Below are 9,476 nucleotides of genomic sequence, written 5' to 3' on the forward strand. Positions count from 1 at the left end.
TTCTGAGTCATGGTAAGAACTTTGTTTGTCAACATTCTGGAGGACTTGGAACACTTGAAACACCAGGGCTAAAGGAACAACGGTGCTGTACAGTTGAAGTACTAGAGGTAGAACGAATATCACTCTGTTGCCTATGTTGAGCTTCTAGTTAATACCTGTAAGTGAGGATAATATTATCTTCCTTGACTTCTCAGGATTGTATGAAATGCTAAGTTATATACAAAACAGGCAAATGGTTACTCCATGGTTGTGCAAAAATTTACTTCCATATGTCAAATTGTTCTGGGCACTGAGAACACAAGTTTAGCAACATGAGGAGAAATTTGTTTTCTGTTGCTCCAATAATTCTGTGGATTCCATGGCCATCATTGTCTCATTGCTTTATTTTGCCTCAGAGAAGGAAAGTCACAATCTCAGAAGAAAAAAAAAAGATGTTTAGGTTTGTAGGTAAGTTTTTTTGTTTGTTTTTGATTTTTTTTTTTGAAAGTTGGGGTGAAGATATGAGTTTAAAGTCTAATATTTTGAATGATAGAAACTGAGGGGTTTTTTTGAAAGATTTTAGACTTTCTTGGGTTAAATTTCAAAAAATTTGGCTTGGACTACCAAAAGGCTAAATAGCTTGGTCCAGTAATACCTTCTTATGTAAGAGACAGTTTTCTCACCTGGAAAGAGGAGAAGTTTAACCATAGAGGGTTCAGGAAGTTAAGATAGAAAAGCAATAGAAATAGCTGCTGGTGTGGTTCTGTGAGAAGTGAAGCCCCATATTCTACTGCTATCTCTGCTTCAATAATTGAGCAAAAGAATTAGTAACCCCACAAAAGAATCCCAGTGTGCATTTCACCTTTCAAATGCATGAGCATAAAAAAATTCTAATTTCTTAGAGATGCCTCATGAGGTTCTGGAAGATAGAATAACATCTGCTGAAATGTCTATTTAAGTGGTTGTATCTGGGATTTGGAGAATCTCAAGTACCTAGTAATGGAGCAAACATCTAAATGTTTTCTGTGCTTCTTAAAAGTAAGTTGTAGCCAGTCAGAGAGATGAACAGACATGGCTGAGAGAAGGCAGGTGTGCGAGAAGTATCCTTATATCTGGGGTGAGGATGTGTAGACCTAATGAATGGATGTAATGAAAAATCCAAAGAGATTTAACAGATACCAGTGTTTGAGAAAGAAGAGCAGGAAGGGGACATGGGGTTTATAGTGGAGGATGCCCAGTTTAAGCTGTAAAGGACGTAGGATGACCATAGACCATCTCCTTCCCCGTTGCCATGATGCATGCAAGTTCATTGAATGGATGGCATCTGGGAAGAGGGAGGTACAAGAGCAGAACATAGAATTGACTAACTAAATCCTAAATTGCTCAGTTAAATTTACTCCAAGAAGTTAAGAAAATCTGGAAATGGTTGGATGTACTTGAAAGTGACTAGTCTCTTCTGCTGTTAGGCAGAATCAGGGCTTGAGATAGAGGTTAAGTTTACTAAAGAGAAAGAAGAACACTGGCAACCAAATGTTCTTGTGTATCTGTGGGGTATGTAAAATGAGCACACCTCCCTTGGACTTGAGGAACTCATGATATGACAGGAAAGTCATATATAAATAATCACGAAAAATGGAATGTTGCCCACATTTAAGGTGGGCATCTCAAGTCGTTTTTTTAAAGACAGAATATGATCCCCAAAAAATCAACTATTACCATTTTAAATACTTATCTCTGCACCAGGTAAGTTGAGGTTACTAAAGAAAAAGAGAAGAACTTGTGAAAGAAGTGGAGACCTCAGTCTTTTTACATATGCCTCTTTTCTATTTGGGGAATAGATGACACTGGAGCTGATAATCAATGAGGTTTGAATAAGCTTTTGGTTAATTCATAGATCCAGATAGTCAGAACAGACATACAAATTGGGTATTTTATATAAGATCAAACATTTCTAACAATTTTAAGAATATAGCATTTAAGGGGCTAAAAGCTGGATAAGGTCTAGGACCCTGAAGTTGTGCTTACATTGAACACATAACCCTCTGGCCCAGAGTAGAGGAGCTCTGTAAGTAAGATTTGTGGCTTACTAAATCAAACAGTGGAAAACATTTACTTTACAAAGCATTCTATTTTATGCTCCCAGCTTGCTTGCCATTTTCCAGGAGCCCATACTCATAAATCCATAGATTCTGGGTTTAATTTCTATACACAGTTCATAACCAGAGAAATCCAGTTAAGGATATCCAATAAAGACCTTCCTCCTGGCCAATATCATTATATTATTTGCCAAGAGGTCTCATCTTAACAAGGTGAGAGAGGGTCACCAGCCCAGTTTGCTTTTTCTCAGTGTTTTATTCTTGGTAAAGGGAGTGAATAGATCAGAACAGCTGCTCTGACTCCTTTCTCCCCAACTTCATATCAATATGGGGGCCATCCTCTGCTTACAAAGACAAAACTAAATGCCTGAGGTAGAGACAGAAGTAGAGGCTGTGTTTGTTTGAGTCCAATTTGTTCTGTTTTCCTGAATCTTTTTAGTTAATCCATTTTAACTTTTGGAACACATGCAAAACAATTCGAATTATTAAATCAAAAGAGACTCAGACAACACAAAACATTCAGAGAGAAGATTTCACATAATCCTGTATTCCTCTGATAGTATTATAATTTTGATATGTATCTTTCCAAAATTAATGGTGTCACATTGTGTATGCTGTTATATAAGCTTATTTTTAAATTAATTATACCATTAATTTATCTCACAACATGTATGCAAACATTAAAATCAAAATCATTCTTTTTTTAATTTTTAGTGAAGAGATTTCAAAAGTCAGGGTGATAAATAGAAAACGAAGTATTACAGTATTTTAGTAATTTATCAAAAGTATAAATCCCAAGTTTATATTTTTTATATTCTTGGAACAAAACATTATACTATTATTTACCATATTTAATAATAAATATTTTAAATTTAAATTTTTTACAAAAAATAAAGTTGTATCATCCAGAATACTAGTCATTTGCTATGTGTGGCTACTTCTTTAAGTCAATTAAAATGAATGAAATGAAATAAAATAATTCAGTTCTGTAGTACAGTGGCCACGTTTCAAGTGATCAATAGCCACATATGGCTAAGGGTCACAATATTAGATGGCACAGGTATAAAACATTCATCATCACAAAAAATCCTGCTGTGGAGTGTTGGTGTAGAGTTCTAAATGTGTCACAATGTAAGTTTAATAAACTAGTTTGTTGTTTCCGATGTTAGGCATGTTTCCCTTTTCTCTTATTTTATTTTATACACAAAATATGTTTGTGGATAGACATTGTTGTAGACATTTATTGCAGGTTTCAAAAAAAAAAGAAAAAGGAAATTCATGAAAATGAAATGATTTGACTGCGTGGGTTGGAGTGGAATATGACTTGACCAAGCTCCTGACATTGATGACTTTTCAGCTCTTCATTTGGGGCACTTGTCCTCCTAATACACAGGTGCTGATTTCCCCTCCCAGAGCACTAAGGAAACCTAGCCCTGTGCCTGTCATATTAGAAATCAGGACTCAGAGAGAAGCAGCCCTGTGCACTCAGTTTTCTGGCCACATCCTCCTAATTGTCTTCGACTTTGGAATGCAACCCTAGACGGCTTTCCTGAAGCCTTGATAAAAAGTTTTCAGCTCCTCCATATCACTCACAAAGCTCATCATAATCTTGTCTGAATCTCTTTTGCATCATCTTTTCCTTTTCTGTACTTCTCAGCGTGTAATGCAGTAATGTCAAATTTTAATGCCCCCCCCCCCTGAAAAAAAAATACCACGTGGCTCCCTACCCTCACTTGTTCACTTGGCCTAAAAGCCTCCGGAAAGCTTTCAAACTGTTAAACATTTAATGGCTTTTTATAACTCAGCTCAAGTCCTGCCTCCCACAGGATGCATTTAGCTTAACCACAGAATGTGATTTAGGAGTCCCCTAGGATGTTCTTATAATGCCCTGCTCTTTTTTCTCTACAGATCTTGCTTGCCATGGGGCTAATCATTGATTAACTTATATATTTATTCATTGATTATGGTCTCCTTGAGAAGAGGACCCATATCTTCATCTATCACAGTACTGAGTATAAATAGATATAAATATTCAACTCAAATTAGTGGGACAACTTTATTTTCCAGACATGAGGTATCATATTATCTAAGGAGAGAGAGTCATCTCAGGTAAAATTGGCCTCAGTAGATCAGAGAATGTCCATTTTTTTCCACATACATTCATTTGTCTTTCTCTCAAACAGGTAAGGACAGGTACCTGTTTTTGATGGTTGATACTAAATGATTTCTAGGACTATCTTGACAGCTTGCTTCAGAATATGGAGGGAGGAAGGACCCCACACAGAAGCACCAATAGCATCCCAAGAAGGTGGGGAAAGCAAGCTTCTCCTACAACCTTATTGTCCTTCAAGTGCACCCAATTTCTTGTGCTTACAAGAAAGACCTCTGTGTTTCTCCCACCCCAGCTTCCAGCCTTCTGCCTGAATCTATTAAGATGCCCCTACTCCTTCCTCAGCTCTCCTCTGTGCCAAAGAGAGTTGCTTGCTGTGACGCCTGCCATAATGTGTCACAAACTGACAGGAAATCACTTTGTGGAGGATCCTGCTTGGCCACAGGACACACATCAGACTGACACACTGCGTCTCCTTGATGGAAAAGAGCAATTCTTACACACCCTTAGGTAGAAAAAACAGGTATGAAATGCCAGGCCTCTGTAGCTCTATGATGTGCATAAAGACATAATAAATATAAAAGTTTTCAAAATTGCCACTTAGCCTCATGGTTTTGAGATAAGTGACACATGGATATGATAATCACTTTCATCTGGAATTTATTGGCCCATTTACTTATCCATGCATTTATTCATTCATATATTCAACAAATTTGGGGGGTACTTTTTAAGATCCAGGTATTTCAAAGTACCAGGGGTCAACAAAACTGGTCCCTACCATTAAGGACATCTCACTGAAGCAGGAGACACATATATGTAAACAAGATAATAACGCAATGAGACAGGGCTTGTTAAGAGTCAGCACAAAGTACTGTCAGGTGAACACAATGGAAAGTGATATTCATTCGTGTTACCTGAGAGTGTCAGGTTGGGCCTCACAGAGGATATAAAATAGGAGCTAATGTTTGAAGGACAAAGGCATTCAGCTGGTCCAGGGGGAAGGAGTCCATCTGGCAGAGGAAAGCAAAGTTGGAAGAAGGTAAGTACGTGCTGGAGTGTAGGCTCCATGTTATCAACTGGGGTGCAAGATAAGCAAGGGTCTCTCGATTGGTATTGGAGTAGACCAGTGGGGAGCACATTGTTAAAACCTTTCAAGTTTTGGTTTGGAGTCTGGACTTGGGGAGTCATATGGACAATGGGGAGTCATCCTCTAGTGTGGCAGCTGTTGAGCACAAACAGATTTTAAAGCGAATGCTTCTCAACTTTATAAAGTAGGGTTTTAGAACCCCCTCTTCCCTTTGTTTATGTTTCCCCATCTAGGTATTCACAATGGTCAAAAACTCAAAACACATACATTAAAGGCTTGGTGGTTTATGTCCGTGGATAGCTTAGAGGTAAGCTTGGGAGACTGAATCTTAATCTGTAAGGTACAGCGGCTTATAGGAGCATAAGAGGCAAAAAGGAGATCTGAGAATCTTGGGTTTTGTAGGGTGAGGGAAAAGAAAGGGCCCAGACCAATCTGGGATGGAGAAATGGACACACTTACAAGGAAGGAGCCACAGAATGAAGGTAGAGAGGCAGGGAAACACCAGGAATGGCAGGCTCATGGGTGCAGGTACAGGCTTTGCTGAATGTGTATTTGCCTAGGCAAGGTATGTCCGTCCGTTAAAGCTTGAGTGGGGATAGAGGCAGATGAGAAAATTATTCACAGTAAGATGGCCATAAGAATCTTCCTTTTATCTTGTGAAGGAGATGATTAAATTATGACTAAATTATGCCAAATAATAAGGAGCACAGGTGTTGGATTCAGACAGATCTAAGTTTGACTCCCAGTTCTACAGTTCACAGTTTGTGATTCTTGGCAAATAGCAAACAATCGCTAAGTCTCTGATCCCCTCATTTATCAAAGAGACATAGACAACTTTCAGCATCACAGAAAGGATCAACTGAAATAATGTGTAGAAAATGCCCAGCCTATGTCTAGGCATTCAAATAATAGTAGCTATTACATAGTTTGCATACTTGCTATATAGAACATTACTGGGCACTCAAGTAACTTAGAAATATTCTTTGAGATTTTTTTCTTGTTTGTAAATGCAGTAGAGTCTGAATTAATATTTTGCAAGTGTGAGGCAATTAAGAATTATCATCTGTTGGTCTTAAAGGAGACAGTCATTTGTCAGTAATATTGATCCAAAGAAAACCAGTCAGTGTAAAAGGCTTCACTTTGCAATGATGTGACAAATGAAGCTCCCTAATTTGAATGAGGAGATAGAAACAGGGTCACCAGATCTTGGGGGCTTGCTCTGACATGTAGCTAAGTGGCCATTCGAGTCTCAACTTGCAAGATTCTTTGTTTATGTGAGTAAACTAGGGCTTAGTGATACCAGTTCATGGTAAAAGCAGAGATAAAATCTGTCTCCCTCAAGCATAAAAACCTTTAATAGAATAATTACTTGAGAAATAAACATAGCAGTAAATAGTTGTCAGTGTTCCAACAAAATATAATAGTGCATTTTAAAATGTTTCTTTACCTATATCGGTCATTTATTAGAATTATACAGTGGTAATCCTGAAGTGTCCATCTCAAATGGCCAGGAATTTTTATTTAAATATAACCGCAAGCAGGGGGAAATTAGGACATGCTGTTATTACTCCTTCAGCATTCAAGCTTATGTTTAAGCTTGAATGTGTTTCATAATTTGCTGTGAAATAAACTTCATGAAATAATAAATTTACAAAATTTGAAGCAAAGGGCATATATGCCAAGCATACAATATTATTCACTGCTTAAAACATCACTTATGTGTCAAGAATGTAAGTGTTGAAAAGGAAGACAAAACTTAATATTACATGCTGAAGAAACAGAAAGGTCCATATTTGATTTGCAGATAACCACATAAAAATCAGAGGTTCATCTTCTATCCCACCTTGTTCTAGACTGGAGACAGCACAACTTCTGATCAGGTCACCTCCATCCTCCCACCTTTCTAGCCTCTAATTCCTCCATGTTAACCTGAGAAGAATACTGTTCCAACCTTAGCTTCTTAAAGTCTTCCCTTCTGCCCATCCCCCATATCTTGCAGCATCATGAAGTTGAGTTCCAGTGGCCTTTATAATCCCAAGCAGGAGCTGTAGTGGGTCACAGGCAATGCCTCCCGGGATTTATAGTCTCCAGAGGGGCCAAAGGTTCTAGGAGAGGTAGTTGCAATAGCCATAGTGACCTCTGCCACCACATGTAAGTAGTGTATACTCTCTGAGTTTGTTAATATCATCTCTTTTTCTCCTGTAGTCTTGGAAACTTCCTATAGTTTCTAATCTCTACCACTTTGTCTTTCTTTTTTATCAATACTTCAAATATTTTCAAAACAAGTACCCTCTATGAAAGTATCTGTTTAAAATATATAATGTGATTTTATTTTTTTCTGACTAGCCCCAGATTGACTCAAAAAAATCCCATTAAGGCTATGAGTATAAGTGGAGTCACAGTAACAAAAATAACCCCAAATTTGTTTGTTCCTGCCATTATCTACTCATATAGATCTCGGTCACCTGCAACATTCCTCTCACTCAACTGTAATGCAGAGTCCCTTAGGACTATCACCTGTGTGCCTGTTCAGTTGAGCAGTCACTGTGCTGCCCAGTATCTTGGGTATCTGCCCTCTCCTTCCATGCATTACTGCTCCGATGCATCTTTCTTGAGCGTGGCTATGGGCACCAAAGAATTTCACAGGTTTTTCTCTATACTTCACTGTATCTCTTCACCTGGGACCCAAATTAATGTTATCTGTGTCCAGAAATCAGAGTCTCTCATAAAAATATTCCTTCAACTCTTATGTAGAAGCCTCATACTAGTTAGAATACAAGCTAGACTAGTATAACAAAAAAAATTATAGTACATGGTGGACTCAACAGGATAGAAGTTTATATCTGCTGATGTATTTCTTTGAAGTGAGCAGCCCAAGGGACTGGGGATATAGCTCAGTTGGTAGAGTGCCTACCTGTCATGCACAAGGCCCTGGGTTCAATCCCCCATCACCACCAAAAAAAAAAAAAAAGTGACAGCCCAAGGCTAATGGTGGTTTTGTTCCACTCAGGGTGATGGACTGTTTCTGTTATCCTCAAAATGTAGCTTCTATTTCTGTATGTAAGATAGTTATCCATTCTTACCATTCCCCAGGCAAAGCAGATCAAGAGTAAGGAGACTTTGCTTAAGGAAATGACTGGAAGCTATTGTAGACATCACCTCTGTACTCATACCATTAACCATAATTAATTCACATGGTCACACCTATTTCCACAGAAGCTGAGCAATTTGTCTCTAGCTGGACTACCAAATGCCTATGAAAGTTTTGGGTTTGGGGTACCACCTACACATTCATGGTCAGAACAAGAGGTCCCTGCTAAAAACCTAAGGAAGCTGTCACACAACCCATGCACTGCTTATCAAACAAGGGGCTCTAGTCCATCTTCTTCACACAACCTCCTGCTTGTCAAACAAAACACGGGTCCACAGAGTCATCTCTGCCTTTAGATGCACCTATTTCTAATTTGTACCAAACAACTATTTAGGCTAGTGGTGTTCCTGAAGACTCTTAATGAAAGACATCAGTGGTCTATGCCACAAATTCTCGTTCATAGCTAGTCAATGAGCTGAGGAAGGTGAGAAGAAGTTAGGAACGTACTCCATTGTGTGGCCTCCAATTTTTTCTCTCTCCTATATGACTGCAATATGAAAATCTCTCTTCCAATCAAAAGTTGATAAACAAATTAACTGCCTCTTGTATCTCCCCAACTAATTTACTCACTTCCATTATCACCACCAGTGTGAGTATAATTATTATTCATAAATTATATATAAGGAAATTGAAGCTCAGACATATTGGGTAACTTATTCAAGGTCACACAGCAAATAAGCTAGTAAGCAATTAAACACAAATTTGAATCCAGGTCTGTCTGCCTCCAAAGCCATTCCTCTTCTCATTATTATAGCACACATTTGTTACAAGTACTGGTACCTGTGATAAAAAATGAACTACTTGTAATATTAACCTTTTTTAATAGAGAAGTTCTAAGAAATAGGATATCACCAGGGCCACACTGTCATTGTGGTTTACACTTCCCATGAACTCTTTCCAATAAACATTTCATTTAAATTTAATAAAGCAGTTAATAAAGCCATAAAGGTTAATTACTAGTTAAGGGAAAAATATGACTTCACTTTGGTGAACATGTGAAAAATGAATCAACTTCGTTTTCAGTTAACCCAGGATTATACAGGCAATAAAGCA

This window comes from Callospermophilus lateralis, chromosome 2, assembly GCF_048772815.1.
Source record: "Callospermophilus lateralis isolate mCalLat2 chromosome 2, mCalLat2.hap1, whole genome shotgun sequence".
Classification (NCBI taxonomy): domain Eukaryota; kingdom Metazoa; phylum Chordata; class Mammalia; order Rodentia; family Sciuridae; genus Callospermophilus; species Callospermophilus lateralis.